The 17,479-nt window shown below is 43.3% G+C and overlaps 1 protein-coding gene across 1 annotated transcript in view; it reads right to left on the bottom strand.

Annotated features, from left to right (window-relative positions):
* LOC141112394 (transmembrane protein 272-like) overlaps window positions 1-17,479 on the bottom strand; it is a 169,251-nt gene that overhangs the window by 89,750 nt on the left and 62,022 nt on the right. The window lies entirely within an intron of this gene.

Below are 17,479 nucleotides of genomic sequence, written 5' to 3'. Positions count from 1 at the left end.
GGGTCATTTAGTAAAGTGTATAAAAGAGAGATGAGGTGTCTTTGTGGGATTTTACGGTGACACAGGGTTTCAAACTGAGTGAGCTGTTTAATCCCATGGGTTTGATTGGCTTGGGATTCCAGAAAGTGTCTGATTTGCCTGTAAGTCCAGAAGGAAAATGCAGAGGTTTTGGATATTTCTATGAGTTTTTCATGGGGTATGATTTTCCCATCCTGATAGAAGTGCATGATTAGAACGTCTTCATGTGGCCATTCTTTCTGTAAAAAGTTGGCGTGGGAGCCTGGGGGGAAATCAGGATTTCCTCTCAAGGAAGTTAAGGGGCCCGGGATTGAGGCTAAGTTCCCTTTAAGTGAAGCCTTTTTGAATGCTAATAGGGATGGATAGATTAGTGGGTGTGTCATTATTGATTGTGGCCAGTGCTTAGAGGGTACCCATGGGATTAAGTGTAAAGGAAGATGTGACACAGCATTTTCCAGAGGAATCCAGGATTTCTTAAGGGAGTGGATATTCCAATCCGCTATCCTCGTGAGATGGCTTGCACTATAGTATTTGTTCAGATCCGGCAGTCCTATTCCACCCCTGGATTTGGATAAGGTGAGTCTAGAATATTTAATGCGGGGGGGGGAGTCCCTCCATAAAAATGTTGAGCATATTTTTTGATATGTTGTAAAAAAGTTAGTTGGTAGGGCTATTGGTATTGTTTGTATGAGGTAAAGAAGGCGTGGTAAGATAAGCATTTTAATCAAAGCTGCTCGCCCAAACCAGAAAACATTTAGCGTCTTCCATTCCTTAAGGAAATTTTGGGCTTTAAGGAGAGCTACCTGGAAATTCAGTGTGTATAAATTTGATAAAATGGGTGGGATTTGTATTCCTAGGTAGGTGAGGGCGTTTTTTTGCCATTGAAACGGAAAGGATTCCTGGCAGCTTGTCACTTCTTGGGGGGGTAGTAAGATATTCAGGGCCTGTGATTTAGTGTGGTTGATCTTTAAGTTGGATATTTTGTTAAAGAGATCAATTTCCTGTAGAAGATTTGGGAGCGAGACACGGGGTGCTTGTAGTGAGAGCAAAATGTCGTCGGCGAATGCCGCCACCTTGTACTCTCTCCCTTTTACCACAATGCCCCGAATATCAGGATTGCTTCTTAGTTTGTTGAGGAATGGCTCTAAGGTGAGGATATAGAGAAGAGGTGATAGGGGGCATCCCTGACGTGTGCCGTTCTTAACCGAGAAGGCGCCTGACAGGAGGCCGTTGACTCTAACTGCAGCGGAGGGACCAGAATACAGGGCCATAATAGAGGAAAGCATACGGTTTCCGATCCCAATCGCCGAGAGTGTTTCGTGCATGTAGTCCCAGGCCACCCTGTCAAACGCCTTCTCGGCGTCTAGGGAGAGAAGAAAGCCCTGGGTTTTAGTGGCCGTAATCCAGTGGTGTAAGTTTAACGTGCGGATTACGTTGTCTCGGGCTTCTCTGCCCGGGACAAACCCTACTTGGTCCAGGGATATAAGGTTTGGTATTAAGGGGAGTAGTCTAGTGGCAAGGATTTTTGCATACAATTTGATGTCTACGTTTAGTAGGGATATTGGCCTATAGTTCGCGACTAATGAAGGGTCTTTACCCTCTTTTGGTATGACCGTGATATGAGCCATTAGCATTCTGGAGGGATCAAATTGGGCATCAGCTAATGTGTTGAATGTAGCTAAGAGTGTAGGGGAAAGGATGTCTGCAAATGTTTTATAGTATTGGAGGGTGTATCCGTCGGGACCAGGGCTTTTGCCAAGTTTCATTTGTTTAATTGCCACAGCAATTTCATTTAAAGATATGGGTTTATCAAGTTCTAGTTTAAGTTGTGGCGATATAGGCTTGGGGCTATATTTGGAAAGGAAGGATTTAATGAGGTCAGAGCGGGTTTTCTGTGCGTTTTGAGACCTTTGATCAGGACCTAAGTTATATAGTTTTGAGTAAAAAGTCTCAAATTCTCTAGCTATTTCCTCGTTCTTGACCAGGAGATCCCCCTTGGAATTGCGTAGATGATGTATTCTGGTAGAGGTTTTAGCAGTTTGGACCGAACGTGCCAGCAAGCGGCCACATTTGTTCCCTTGCTCGTAAAAGATCCTCTGGGAGAGGATGTAGCGTCTACTAGAGCGTCTGTCCAGTTCTATTTTTAAAAGAGAGCGTGCGTGAGATAATTCTTGTAAAGTGGCGGCTGCCTGTGTCTGTTTGTGTGCTCTTTCCAGGGATTTAATTGTTCCGATAAGTGAGTTAATAAGTTCTTGGTTTAGTTTTTTGGTTTTAGCTGCCAGTGACATCAGCTCCCCCCGGACCACACACTTATGAGCTTCCCATAGGGAGATAGGAGATATTTCAGGTGACGCATTCTCAGCAAAATAGTTGAGGATGCATGTGCGTATGTGCTCTAGGGAGACCGGGTCCCCCAGCAGTGAAGGGTTAAATCGCCATACTTTAGTTCGGGGGTGGATTTCAGGGAAGGTTAGAGTGACCGTGATGGGGTGGTGGTCTGATAAAAACATGGGTTCTATCGTGGACTGATTTAAAAAAGAGAGATTGGATTGGGAGAGAAAAAAATAGTCGATTCTAGAATATTTTTGGTGTGGGGCAGAGAAAAATGTGTAATCTTTTACTGTGGGTGATAGTGTGCGCCATGTGTCATGAAGAGTCAGGTTTTGCAATTGGGTTTTGATCTGGCGTAGGGCCTTGTATGTTAGGGCAGAGGAGCCTGATGATGAATCCAATAGTGGATTTAGGGGTACGTTGAAATCTCCTCCAAGGAGAACTAGTCCTTCCTGGAAGGTTGTCAGTCGGTCGCAGATGTCTCTAAAGAAGGAGACTTGATGTTCATTGGGGCAGTAGACGTTTGCCAATGTTATTGGTTTATTTGCGTATTTCCCTTTAAGGAAGATATATCTACCCGCCGGGTCAATTAATGAGTCTGAAAGTAAAAAGTTTGCATGTTTGGAGATTAATATTGAGACACCTTTCGTTTTGGCATCTGGGTTAGTGGCATGGTGAGCTATACGATATGTGCTGTTGGCAAGTTTAGGTATTGTGTCGGAGCGGAAGTGGGTCTCTTGCAGAAAAATAAAATGGGCTCTGTGTTTAGAGAGAGATGTCAAGACCTGGGAGCGTTTCTCAGGAAGGTTAAGACCTTTCACGTTGAGGGATATACATTTTAGTGTTAATGAAAGATCAGGTAATGATTTCGATTGCATGTTTATGCACTTGTTTGCGTCTGGGGGTCAGGCCCCACCAAAGTGCAATTCGGTAAGTAGTGGAGGACAATGTGGGAGGGCTGTCAGGGGGGGGGCTGAACGAGGTCAGTGAACCCCCGGAGCCAAGGAGCCGAACAAGAAAGAGAGAAAATTAGCAAAGAGAGGGAGAAGAAAAAGGAGGGGGAAGAGAAGAGAAGAGAGGGAGAGGAGGGATGCGGAGAAATAAAGCAGGAGTTGGTTTAGAGTGTAGGGAATAAAGAAGGAAGGAAACGAGAAAAGGGAGTGGTAAGGAGAGAAGGAGAGGAAAAAGAGGAGTACGTAGGGTAAAATAGGGCAAGGGAAAAGGGAGGAATCGAGTAGGGAAGATACACCAGAGGCGAGGTTTAGAAAATCTGCCTCGCCTAGGGGGAGAAAAAAGGAGTTCTGGAGTATCAGCTGGTGTCCTTAGGGACTTGCTGTGTGGGGGAGCGAGAAAAGACGGGGAACCTCGATCGGGTGTGGATCGGGGGACAGATCCGCCTCTCTGCTTAAGTGGAGAAATATAAGTTGAAGGTTTGTAGTTTTGTGTTTATGTGGTTTTAAGGGGGAGCCCACTTAACATTGTATTCTACTATAGAACCACCGGTGTCACAGTAAAGTGATCCGTGAATAGAAACATAAGACAATCCTCAGGAAAACATAAACATAAACCTAATACATCATAGTAGAGATAGCCTATAAGTTGTATCCCTTACCGAATCAGCCATGTATTGAGCTTATCCAACATGGAGGAGAAAATAACAGTGTAATTCCCCTAGAACAGATATAAAAGTAATAACAAGAAAACTGATAACCGCTATCCAATGCACATTGTGGGAGATATATCAGGCATAAGTTTTTCCTGCTAGACGGAAAGCTAATCACTATCTTTAGTGGTGAAAACTAAAATGGCAGTTCTCGTGAGGGGGGACAGAGGTAAGGGTGAAGGAGGGGAAGGTTGGATGGGTGGGGGGAGCAGATGCAGGGGGCGTTGGGAGGAAGAGGGAAGGAAGGAAGGAGGGGGGGGAGGATGGTGGGTGTGGGACAGGGGATACTTTAAAAAGAAAGAAGAAAAATTATTATCCACGTTTGAGCGGCAGGATCATAATGCGCGGTAATGAGGTTGTAAGGTTATGGCTTATTAGATACCCCCTTTGGGGAACCCATTCACCTGGTAGAGCGCATTGTATGTGTTCTAGTTCCTGTGATAGGTGGATAGCTCACTGAGGACCAGGGACGTCCGGGTTAGTGAAAACTCTCCTACCCACTACAAGTGTAGGTTGCGTGGGAAGTGGTTAAAATTAAAGTAAAAGGGTGGAGCCCCCCTGAGGGGCTCTTCGGATCGGGTAAGGACCCCGTCCCTGGTGGTCAGGATAGCCATGCGTTTACCTTTGCTAAATACATAAAATCGTTTACCTCAATGATATCGCTCTTTAAACATTGTTTTTAACTGTTAATGATATACATGCTTTATCTTCTTTTGTGGATAAGGAAGAAATACTTAACCATATCTTACGGAGGGAGAGGGAGGGCAGACCCCACTCTGTTCTGTGAGAGATTCAAGTTAAGTGATTTTGGATTGTGTACATTTGTGGAAAAGATCGGTAAGGTCCGCTGTTCCTCAACCTCCGGTAAGAATACTCAAGGCCAAAAAAAAAAAAAAAAAGGGGGGGGGGGGGATTTAAAGATCTGATCTTTTGAGTCCTGAATGTTATTTTCCAGAGGGAGTCTTGACCAGTTTGTGAGATGTGGGGAAGTACCTGTGTGTCATAAGAGGGAAAAGTCGAGTAAGGGCGAATCGGGTGAGGATGAGAAGTGTCAGGGGATAACAAGTGGTTGCATTCCTGATGTATAGCTTAGAGCGCGGTAGGAGATGAGGGGGGAGTGTTCATCGGGGATTAAGTCAGAAACTCACTGCTGCTGCGGCATGGCCGAGCGGGCGACGTCAATCCTCCGGATGGTTGCGTTCCGGGGGGGACAACGGGGCACAAGCAGGGCTTCGTTGGTAGAGATCTCGACGAGATGAGTGTGCTTTCGGGGATGCCGATCCTGCCTTGCGTCTGCGTGATCTCTGGCGCGGTGCTTTCGGAGATGGGTTGAGGGTAACCGGATGCCATGGTTCCGAGGGGAAGAAGAGGTCATACCATTCCGGAAGCTCAATCCGTGGGATATCGAGTTGATCGCAGAAGTTCTTCAGATCCTCTGGTGTGCGGAGAATGGCAGAGCGTCCCCTGGTGGACGCAGTTAGGGCAAAGGGAAATTTCCAGCGATACTGGATGTTCCTAGCGCGTAATGCATCCAATAAGGGTCTTAGGGCTCTTCTGTTTTGTAGCGTAATCTGTGATAAGTCCTGGAAAAGCTTTACTTCGGTCCCATTAAAGATTACTCGGCCTCTTTCCCTGGCTTTCCGTAGGATTTCCTCTTTAAGGGGAAAGTTAACCAGACAACACACAATATCTCTGGGTGGTTCATTCTCCCTGGGCTGGGGGCGTAGAGCACGGTGGGCCCTTTCCATGTCTATGGGTGAGTCTGCAGGTCTTCCTATTAGATCATTGAATAGAGTACACAGGGTTTGCTGTGTTGAATTTGGGTCAATACTTTCAGGTATCCCCCTTACTCTTATGTTATGCCGTCGGCCGCGATTATCGAGGTCCTCGACGTGCCTATGGAGATCGAACATTTGGGAGAGTTGTGAGTCATAGGCAGATTGGACCTGGCGGATGGCTGCTGCGTGAGTCACGGTTGTTTGTTCTACCGTGTCAATGCGGTGTGCAATCGCCTGCATGTCCGACTTTAAGTCAGCGATAGCTGCCGTCACCGTGCTTTTAATGTCCGATGCTACTTTTTCCAGGTCGAACAGGTTTAGCATGTGTGCTCGTCCGGCATCGGTTGTGGGAGTGAGAGTACCCATGGTCTGCATGTCGGACCGTTCAGTAGGAGAGGCCGGTGCCTGGGCCTGTGAGGCCGCGTGTGCGGACAGTCTTTGGGTGCGAAATATGTCAGGGATGTTTCTGCTAAGCTGCGTACCTGGATCTAATGTGATCCGAGACGATGAGGAACTCCGGGTGGATCTGCTCATGCTGAACTCAAGATGTGGGCTCCCCGTCAAGCTAAGATCTGTCCCCGGATCGCGGGAGCTCTTGGCTTATGCTGCCATCTCGGTCTCCGTCCAGGCCACGCCCCTCCACAAGGGTTTTTAATTGATCCTTATAGGCTTTAGTTGGATCTTTCTCCAAGGGCTTGTATGTCACTTGATCAGACAACATCTCAATGATCTGACCATGATACATCTCCTTCGGGAGTATCACCACTCCTCCTCCCTTGTTAGCTGGCCTTATAATAATATCTTTCCTTTTTTCTAGACTGGAGATTCCTTCGCTGATATGTCGCATGTTTATTTCTTTCTTTGGTTTAAGATGTTCCAAATCCCGTAAGATCAGTCCTTTAAAGACCTCCACTTGATGATTTGGATTATTTAGAGGATTAAACAGAGACCTATTTTTCAAACCACTATTGATCACTTCATTAGGTTTATGTATAATAGCGGTACTCGGAGGAGGATTACAACCTAAGAAGTATTTTTTGATGTTCAATTTTCTGATATATTTGTGAACATCAATAAAGACATCAAACTTATTGATGGTCTTTTTCAAGCCACATTTGAGACCAAGGTTTAAAATATTAGTTTCCTTCTGAGGTAATTTCACTTTGGACAAATTGAAAATACCCCCTACTCGGACCCCCTTCTTCTTTTTTTGGATTCTAGATCCTGCCCTACAGCCTCTGTATTGTTTTTGTCTATGGCTGATTGCTGAGGGTGGTTCTTTTGTAGTTGCTGTTCTTTCCAATAGGGTGTTTTTTGGGAACCAGGAAGCGAAAAGACTAGCTGCATACAGCGCGCATCCCGGAATTCCTCCCGGAGGACGAATAATACAGGCACAGTGCACTTTTCAATGCTCTATTATACTTTTTTATCTGGTACGCATATTTTAAACGGGGGGAGTGTGTTGTTTTGAATTATTCAATAAACGTTCTCAAGCAATATTACGCTATATGGCATTTCATTTTCTCCCCATGTTACATTTACCGAGAGGGTTTTGCACCACCTGGTGGTTGAACTAAGGAGACGGAGAGTTTTCAAAGATCATTACCCAAAGGCTTGTGGTTATTGAAATTGTGGTGAGTGCAATCTCACGGGGGGTGACCCCCTCACGCGGTGATCATTATTGGTGGAAGGATTTCTACATATATCTTCATATCCACAGACCACAGCTTTATTTTGAACTTTATTTTGAACTTTCCTGTCTCTCCAACATCTGTTCTATATAAAGTGTTTTACAACATCGGACACTGAGCGCTGCTTCAATAAGCATAACAAATCAGAGACTTGGCGCGTTGTTTATGATTTCAGACTTATTGGTTGATTACATGTTCATTATTTAAAGTAGCTGCTTTAGTCTGCTGCAGCAGATTACAGAGTAATTTCAAGGCGCGGATTAATGTGAGGCAGAGGCGGTTTAAATTGTCCACACATTTTACAGTTTTTACAATTATTTATATAATTTTGGTATGCACACGAAATGAAACGTGGTTAGTGTTTGCAGCTTATCTCTAATTGGGACTCAGTCCTGAGGCATTAATCCATCTGTGGCTCGCAAGACCTTTTTATTATTTATCATGCCACATGTGGACCTCCTCTATGCCAAACTCCAGAAGAAGGGTATAGATTCAGTCCACATTAAGGGGAGCATCGAGCAGTTCCAGCAGGAAGTACAAAAGATCAGGTAGCAGCTGTATTCCTCCTTTACCATGTGTTGTTGCTTTTATTATCATTACTCATACATTCTGCAGAGATTCTTTCCCATCCCTGGTTGAAAAAAGCAGTGAAGGTGGTTCTCAACTGAAGAGACAGTGCTTGCTCGATCCAGAAGGCCATAAACGCATTGCAGCCAAGGTGAGTTTATTTATTGCAATATTTGTCTTTTTGATGGCTCCCTTATAGATATGAAAATTGGAAAGAAAAATATTTTTCTTGAAATATTAATCTAAAAATGATGATTTGTTATTGCCTCTAGTGGATAACATTAGTATTACGGCCTTCATCTCTGTTAGCTCCCCGAGCATCAAAAATGCATGAAACTTGATATGTTTACTAGGAATGTCTTGTCCATGTGTATGGAGTTCTGAGAAATTATGCATTCAAAAAGACTGAAACTGATCTCCCTTAATAACTTAAAACTAAACATTTTAAAGGTTGCAGTCTGCAACCTTTAAAATGACCAGTTTTAAGTTATGAAGGGAGATCAGTTTCAGTGTTTTTGAAACCATAATTTCTCAGAACTCCATACACATGGACAAGACATTATGTCAAGTTTCGTGCTTTTCTGATGCCCAGGGAGCTATCAGAGTAAAATTGACTTTGCCATCAATACATAATTTTTGTTTTTCACTCTATAGGTCTGTAATACCATACTCGTACACACCAAGGAACGTTTCTCCTTCACAAACCACCTTGTTAGTGCCACCTTGCTTCATGCAGATTTCAACACTTCACAGTGGCGTTTCCTGAGGATGCACTGACTTTGCAGGCCTATCCAGTGCTCAATGGGAGTGAGTTGAAGACAGAGCTTAGTATCATCTACAGTAAAAAAGATTTCAGAAAGTGAGATGGTGCTGTGGACCTATTCCAGCTATTTATGGAATATATCTTGAAGAAATCTTTGGAAAGACTGTGACTCTGCGAAAGATCACCACACCCATGACCACAGCAGAAGCTAAGAGGTGCTTCTCAACATTGGAGAATTAAGACTTTTCTGAGAAATAGCATGACCAAGGAGAGGCTGAATGCATTGGCCATGTTGTCAATGGGAAAGAGAGAGTGGTGACTGAGATGACTGACCTCAATCAGATGTTCATTGAGAAATTTGCAATCCAGAAAGAAAGGAGAGCAAAATTTACTTTCAAATAGTACTACTGCTGACAGAATGGGAATGTGGCGTGCATTTGTATTCAGTCACCTTTACTCTAATTCAGTTTTTTGTTGTTTTTTGTTGTACAATAAAGTTTGTTTACTGTTTAAAAAAAAAATGACTGATCCATGGTACATTTATTGCATTCTTTAACAGTTGACTTAAGCATTAACATTTTCAATATTTTATCTAGCAGTAATGATACATAATCACCTGATAAATGGCTATTTACAGTTCTGCATTACTAACAGTTTCATTTTTCAGTTTGTTTGCGCCACCGCCGCCACCGGGGTTGATGTAAACATGCTGTGCCAAGAGCGTGCACCCGGCACTAAGGGGTTAATGCATTTTCTGCATTAAGATAAAAATCTTCCAATACCTGCAACCCCCCCCCCCACACACACACACACCTTAACACTTACCTGAATCCTCTCTCTATCCAGCACTGTGCTCATCGTCAGCAGCGCTGCTCTCTCTTTCTGGTCTCACAGGGGACTCTTCTAGAAAGCAGCAGGCTCCCGCTTTTGTCAAACAAATCTTGTGAGGGAGGAATAGAGAGCATGGGCAAGCAGTGCTGTGTGTGTGTCTATGGACACATACAACCTGGCTTGGAAGGGTGCCCACATAGCACATGGCTTTCTGAGTGGGCACCCAAAGGAAGAAGGTGTGGAGAGCATCGGCAGGGAATGCCAGAAGAGGAGGTAAAGGGCCGCTCTCTGCAATAATGGTGCACAAAGTAGGTATAACATCTTTTTTTTTTTTTTTATTATTTTAGCAAAAAGAAATGGAGCCTTTTACTGCAAGATCTGAAACTACCTGGAAGTGTAAGAGCTTTGCCTGGCAGAACAGCCTGTAATTAATTCTTGACGAAAAGGTTTGGGCTAAATGCTGTAGGTATGTGTGCACTTTATTTGGGCTAAATGCTGTAGGTATATGTGCACTTTATACCTACAGCGCCCCGTCTCTACCACCTTTGCACATCTAGAGTGACATTTTTTCCCCCATTCTTCTTTGCAAAATAGCTCAAGCTCTGTCAGATTGGATGGAGAGTGTCTGAACAGCAATTTTCAAGTCTTGCCACAGATTCTCTAATAGATTTAGGTCTGGACTTTGACTGGGCTATTCTAACACAAAAATATGCTTTGATCTAAACCATTCCATTGTAGCTCTGGCTGTATGTTTAGGGTCGTTGTCCTGCTGGAAGTTGAACCTCTGCCCCAGTCTCAAATCTTTTGCAGACTCTAACAGGTTTTCTTCTAAGATTGCCCTGTATTTGGATCCATCCATCTTCCCATCAACTCTGACCAGCTTCCCTGTCCCTGCTGAAGCAAAGCATTCCCCACAGCATGATGCTGCTACCACCATGTTTCACGGTGGGGATGGTGTGTTCAGGGTGATGTGCAGTTTTCCACAACACATAGCGCTTTGCTTTTAGGCCATAAAGTAAAATTTTAGTCTCATCTGACCAGAGCATCCTCTTCCACATGTTTGCTGTGTCCCCCACATGGCTTCTCACAAACTGTATTTCTTATGGCTTTGTTCAACAATGGCTTTCTTCTTGACACTATTCCATAAAGGCCAGATTTGTGCATGACTAATAGTTGTCCTGTGGACAGATTCTCCACAGCTCCTCCAGAGTTACCATGGGCCTCTTGGCTGCTTCCCCAATTAATGCTCTCCTTGCCCGGCCTGTCAGTTTAAGTAGACGGTCATGGCTTTGTAGGTTTGCAGTTGTGCCATACTCTTTCAATTTTCAGATGATGGATTTAACTGTGCTCCGTGAGATGTTCAACGCTTGGGATATTTTTTCTTATAACCTAACCCTGCTTTAAGTTTCTCCACAACTTTATCCCTGACCTGTCTGGTGTGTTCCTTGGCCTTCATGATGCTGTTTGTTCGCTAAGGTTCTCTAACAAACCTCTGAGGGCTTCACACAACAGCTGTATTTATACTGAGATTAAATTACACACAGGTGGACTCTATTTACTAATTAGGGCACTTTTGGGGGCAATTGGTTCCCCTAGATTTTAGTTTGGGGTATCAGATTAAAGGGGGCTGAATACAAATGCACACCACACTTTTCAGATATTTATTTGTAAAAAATTTGGAAAAAAAAATGTATTATTTTCCTTCCACTTTACAATTATGTGCCACATTTACATTTTTGGCTGTAACATGACAAAATGTGGAAAATTTAAGATAGAACCAAGATAGAACTTTTTGGCCTTAATTCTAAGCGGTATGTGTGGAGGAAACCAGGCACTGCTCATCACCTGTCCAATACAGTCCCAACAGTGAAGCATGGTGGTGGCAGCATCATGCTGTGGGGGTGTTTTTCAGCTGCAGGGACAGGACGACTGGTTGCAATCGAGGGAAAGATGAATGCGGCCAAGTACAGGGATTTCCTGGATGAAAACCTTCTTCAGAGTGCTCAGGACCTCAGACTGGGCCGAAGGTTTACCTTCTCAACAGGACAATGACCCTAAGCACACAGCTAAAATAATGAAAGAGTGGCTTCACAACAACTCCGCTACTTTTCTTGAATGGCCCAGCCAGAGCCCTGAACCCAATTGAGCATCTCTGGAGAGACCTAAAAGAGGATCCCCAAATCCAGGTGTGAAAAACTTGTTGCATCTTTCCCAAAAAGACTCATGACTGTATTCGATCAAGAGGGTGCTTCTACTAAATACTGAGCAAATGGTCTGAATACTTAGGACCATGTGATATTTCATTTTTTCTTTTTTAATAAATCTGCAAAAATGTCAACAATCCTGTGTTTTTCTGTCAATATGGGGTGCTGTGTGTACATTAATGAGGAAAAAAAATGAACTTAAATGATTTTAGCAAATGGCTGCAATATAACAAAGAATGAAAAATTTAAGGGGGTCTGAATACTTTCCATCCCCACTGTACATACCAGACATCACCCCCCCCCCCCCCCACCTCATTCACCCCTGTGTGTCTGTGCCGGCCAGATTCCACACAATGTGCCCGACTCCTACCCCGAGCGACTCACTCACTGTCTAATTGTGAGACAGCCAGACTCCGTCAGGGCAGAGGGAGCAGCAGGTGGCAGAAGGCGGCAGCTTGTCCTGGCGGTGTGGGCTCTCTGATTTAAAGAGACCTCGCACTGCCTGAACAGCTCCGGCTGCGCTGCGGCCAATCAGTGAGCTGTGTGGTGGCACCTGCCTCTACGGGCCAGAGGAGTCGGACGCTTTACGGTAGCTTCAGGGGCCTTATATTCCAGTGTGGCCTTATTATCGGGGAGGCCTTATATTACAGTGAGAGGCAAAACTGGAAGTAGGTCTTATTTTCGGGGGATGTCTTACTTTCGGGGAAAGACAGTAGTAATCGTGGCGATCAGCAACTTATGGGGGAACTGCAATATTGCGGTGGACAAATTGGACTCCTGACACTTTTTTGGGAACCTGTGACACTAATACAGTGATCAGTGCTAAATATATGCACTGTCACTGTACTAATGACACTGGCTGGGAAGGGGTTAACATCAGTAGCGATCAAAAGGTTAAATGTGTGCCTAGCTGGTGATTCTGTGTAGTGTGGGAGGTGCTTTTACTGGTGTAAGGCATGGATCTGTGTTTCTGCTTTACAAAAACACAGGATCCATGCCTTTTGTACTGACAATGTCAATCTGCCTTGTTTACATACATGTACATGCCTGTGTACAGAAGGAGCAGCAGATGCCGACAGACATCGGGTCTGTGGGACCCGCTGATCAGCTCCTGCTGTGTAGATTTACAGCGGGAGTGAGCCGCCGGCGGCACGCACTCACTACCCGGAAGTGCAGGATCACGTACACATATGTGATCCTGAGCAGTGCGGCCACTCTATAGCAGTAAATATGCTATAGGGCCTTCGGCAAGCGGTTAAAATGTGCAAATTGTAAAAAATATTTTTAAAAATATGATCAAGTAGTAACAAAAATAATAATAAAAAAGTGCCACCTATGGGTCAAAAATTCAGCTAAATAAGACAACTCATTGGGAACCTAAAAATCAATTCATTAAAAATCTTCAACGTAACAATTAATATCAAAATCAATGTTTAACCCTTTAGGTACCAGAGTTTGTAGGCAATACATCTATTTTGATTCCTTCTGGCTGAGGGTGCTGACTTTATTATTCCTCCTCCAATGTTTTTTACATTTTTCAATTCCCCAAAATGTTATTCCTGCTGTGTCCTTATTGTGATATAATGCAAAATGCTTTGAAAGATTGTGTTTCCTGAAACCTATAGAAATTTTGTACACATGTTCCTGTACCCTCTTGGCTAGAGCTTTTAGTTTGGCCAACATATTGGAAGCCGCACAAACATTCCATGCAGTACACTACCCCTTCCATTCGACAAGTAGGGGAATCAGACTTTATACTGTAGTGCAACGCATGTGCGCAGTTTAATGTGTAATTCAATATTGGTGGGAAACAGTAATACACTATGATGGTCTATTTTTTCTGAACTTTGGAGAACAAGATTCCTTAAGGGGCACGAGGATGGATATGGATTAAGATCCTACGCTGGAAAGTAATCATGGCTATACTAACTCTGGTTAAAGGCGAAAGCACATTCTGACCTAAAATAATTTTGGGTCAAATACAGGAGGTAAGAGTATATATGTATGTCAGTGAAGGGGATTGCACAGTATTAGATGGAATATGCCCATGGGTGTAAATGAGGATCATGCAACAAATCGATTGGTTGATTAATGGACAATCAATCATAAATTATTACATTAACACTAAAATGAAGCTTTATTTTTAAGGTCCCAACAAAAACATCAAATTTGCATCTTTTCCCACACCGCATGGTGTCACAGTACCATGCGGTTTGTTGGGACGCAGTGTTAAAAATTGTGCTTGCATTATTTCTGCTTGACTCATGTGCAAAGGTCCGCCCGGTGCTCAGACCTCAAGGCTGCTGACACCTACAACGTACCAGAGTAAGGAAAAGGATAGTCGGCACTCAAGATGACAACCAAAAAATGGTATTCCTTTATTTCAAAGAAATGTACAAAGCTGAAAAAACAGTCTACATGTTTTAGATGTTGGCCATGCCTGAGGACTAACGTCTGAAATGCGTAGGCCGTTTTTACAGAGTCAACTTTGTACATGTCTTTTCAATAAAGGAATACCATTTTTTGGATGTCACCATCCCTTTCCTTATAGGGGTGGGTGGGTTTTTCATTCAGTCAGGAGCATTAAGTAAAATACATCCGCACTGGAGCATTTGGTGAATACTGTAGAGGTGGGCAGGAGCTACCTCCTGGAGTGGTATGTGGGTTTTCTGGAGCAGGTGAGCTTTGGGGGAGGGGCTAAGTTTGAACACAGGGAATGTCCACACTTTACTAACTGCTCTGAAGTCCTGCAGGATGGATACCAGGAAGTCATGGAGGAGTTTGCTTTAAAAGTTTGAGATGAGGCCTACCCTAGAACACAGGAAAAGCTTTTTCATCTCTGGAAGGCAGGTATGTTATTCATATTGGTACATAAGCAAGCTGTACTTTAAGAAAAAAGCCTCACCACTGTCTCTAACCCTACTGATGACTTAATGACTAAAATGCGCGACAATAGTTTGCACATGGAATTACATGGAATAAACCATAAAACTGATGTATAAAGAAAAGAAAAATGTATGTATGTATGTATGTATGTATGTATGTATGTATGTATGTATGTATATACTTATTTACACATACACTATATATAAAAGTAAATATAAATAAATATATATATATATATATATATATATATATACACACACACATACATATATACACATACATATATACACACATACATATACACACACACACACACATATACAAACAAACACATACATACACACGGTGCCTTGCAAAAGTATTCACCCCCCATTGGCATTTTTCGTGTTTTGTTGCCTCACAGCCTGGAATTAATGCCCACAACTTTGAAGATTTTATTTTAGGACAAAATAACAGAAAAAGTCTATGTGCATAACTATTCACCCCCCCCCAAAGTCAATACTTTGTAGAGCCACCTTTTGTGGCTATCACAGCTCCAAGTCGCTTTGGATAAGTCTCTATGAGTTTGCCACATCTTACCACTGGGATTTTTGCCAGTTGGATGGTTTGCGCTTGTGAACAGCAATCTTTAAGTCTGACCACAGATTTTATATTGCATTGACGTCTGGGCTTTGACTATGCCATTCCAACACATTTACATGCTTCCCCTTAAACCACTCAAGTGTTGCTTTAGCAGTGTGTTTGGGGTATTGTCCTGCTGGAAGGTGAACCTCTGTCCTAGCCTCAAATCACACACAGAGTGGTACAGGTTTTTCTCAAGAAAATCCCTGTATTTAGCACCATCCATCTTTCCCTCAACTCTGACCAGTTTCCCAGTCCCGACTGCTGAAAAACATCCCAACAGCATGATGCTGCCACCACCATGTTTCACTGTGAGGATTGTGTTCTTTGGGTGATGTGTTGGGTTTGCGCCAGACATAGCATTTTCTTTAATGGCCAAAAAGTTCAATTTTAGTCTCATCAGACCAGAGCACCTTCCTCCATACATTTTGGGAGTCTCCCACATGCCTTTTTGCAAACTCAAAACGTGCCATTTTGTTTTTTGTTGAAAGTAATGGCTTTCTTCTGGCCACTCTGCCATAAAGCCCAACTCTATGGAGCGTGCGGCTTATTGTCATCCTATGTACAGATACTCCAGTCTCTGCTGTGGAACTCTGCAGCTCCTCCAGGGTTACCTTAGGTCTCTGTGCTGCCTCTCTGATTAATGTCCTCCTTGCCCAGTCCATGAGTTTTGGTGTGCGGCCATCTCTTGGCAGGTTTGCTGTTGTGCCATGTTCTTTCCATTTGGTTATGATAGATTTGATGGTGCTCCTAGGGATCATCAAAGATTTGGATATTTTTTTTTATAACCCAACTCTCACTTGTACTTCTCAACAACATTGTCCCTTACTTGTTTGGAGAGTTCCTTGGTCTTCATGACAGTGTTTGGTTAGTGGTGCTTCTTGCTTAGGTGTTGCAGCCTCTGGGGCCTTTCAAAAAGGTGTGTATATGTAATGACAGATCATGTAATACTAATGCCGCGTACACACGAGCGGAATTTCCATCAGAAAAAGCCTGATGGTAGCTTCTCATCATATATTCCGACCGTATGTATGCCCCATCGGACTTTTTCCGTCGAAAATTCAGAGGGACTTAGATAGAGAACATGTTCTATATTTTTCCGACGGAACAAATTACTAATCGGAAAAAACGCTCATCTGTATGCCGTTCCAACGTACCAAAAAGGACGCATGCTCTGAAGCAAGTACGAGATGGAAGCGATCGGTCTTTCTAGTCCCGTCGTACGTCACCGCGTTCTTGACGGTCGGACTTTGGTGTGACCGTGTGTATGCAAGACAGCTTGAGCAGAATTCCATCGGAGAAACCTTCAGAGTTTATTCCAACGGCAAAATCGCTCGTGTGTACGCGGCATTAGATTGCACAAAGGTGGACATCATTTCACTAATTATGTGACCTCTGAAGGCAATTGGTTGCACCAGAGCTTTTTATGGGCTTCATAACAAAGGGGGTGAAGACATACGCACATGCCAATTATCACTTTTTTAATTTCTGAAAAATAGTTTTATGTATATATTTTTCTAATTTTACTTCACCAACTTAGACTATTGTGTTCTTATCCATCACATATAATTCAGATTAAAAAAAACATTGAACTAAAGGCTGTAATGTAACTAAATAGGTAAGAAGCCAAGGGGGGGGGGGGGGGGGGGGTGAATACATATACATACATACACACACACACACACACACACACATCACACCCAAACCACACCTCCCAACTTTTTGAGATGGGAACAAAGGACACCTATTACCAAAAGTATGTAGGCATAGGACACCCCCGCCACACCCCCCTAAAAGAGAAATACACAAAAATGGATTGGTTAAACACACCCACCCCGACTAAAAAAGTCCTTTTTTACCACTACTACACCTTATACTGGCTTTTGAAATTTACAAGTGCAGCAATTTAGAAATTGGATGATAGGTTTTTTTAAATACTTTCTGAAAGATAACTATAGAGTTCAGACCAAAATGAGGGACAAACAAGGAGTAAAGAGGGACTTTGTTCCAAATCAGGGACAGGCCCTCAAAATCAGGGACATTTGGGAGCTATGTATATATTTAGCAGCCCTTCCACTAGTAAATTGAATATAAACAGTAACCATATATAAAAACACCTGTCAAGG

Source organism: Aquarana catesbeiana, linkage group LG11, assembly GCF_042186555.1.
Source record: "Aquarana catesbeiana isolate 2022-GZ linkage group LG11, ASM4218655v1, whole genome shotgun sequence".
Taxonomy (NCBI): domain Eukaryota; kingdom Metazoa; phylum Chordata; class Amphibia; order Anura; family Ranidae; genus Aquarana; species Aquarana catesbeiana.
The sequence above is the reverse complement of the archived record's forward strand: the minus strand, read 5'-3'. Positions and strand labels throughout refer to the sequence as shown.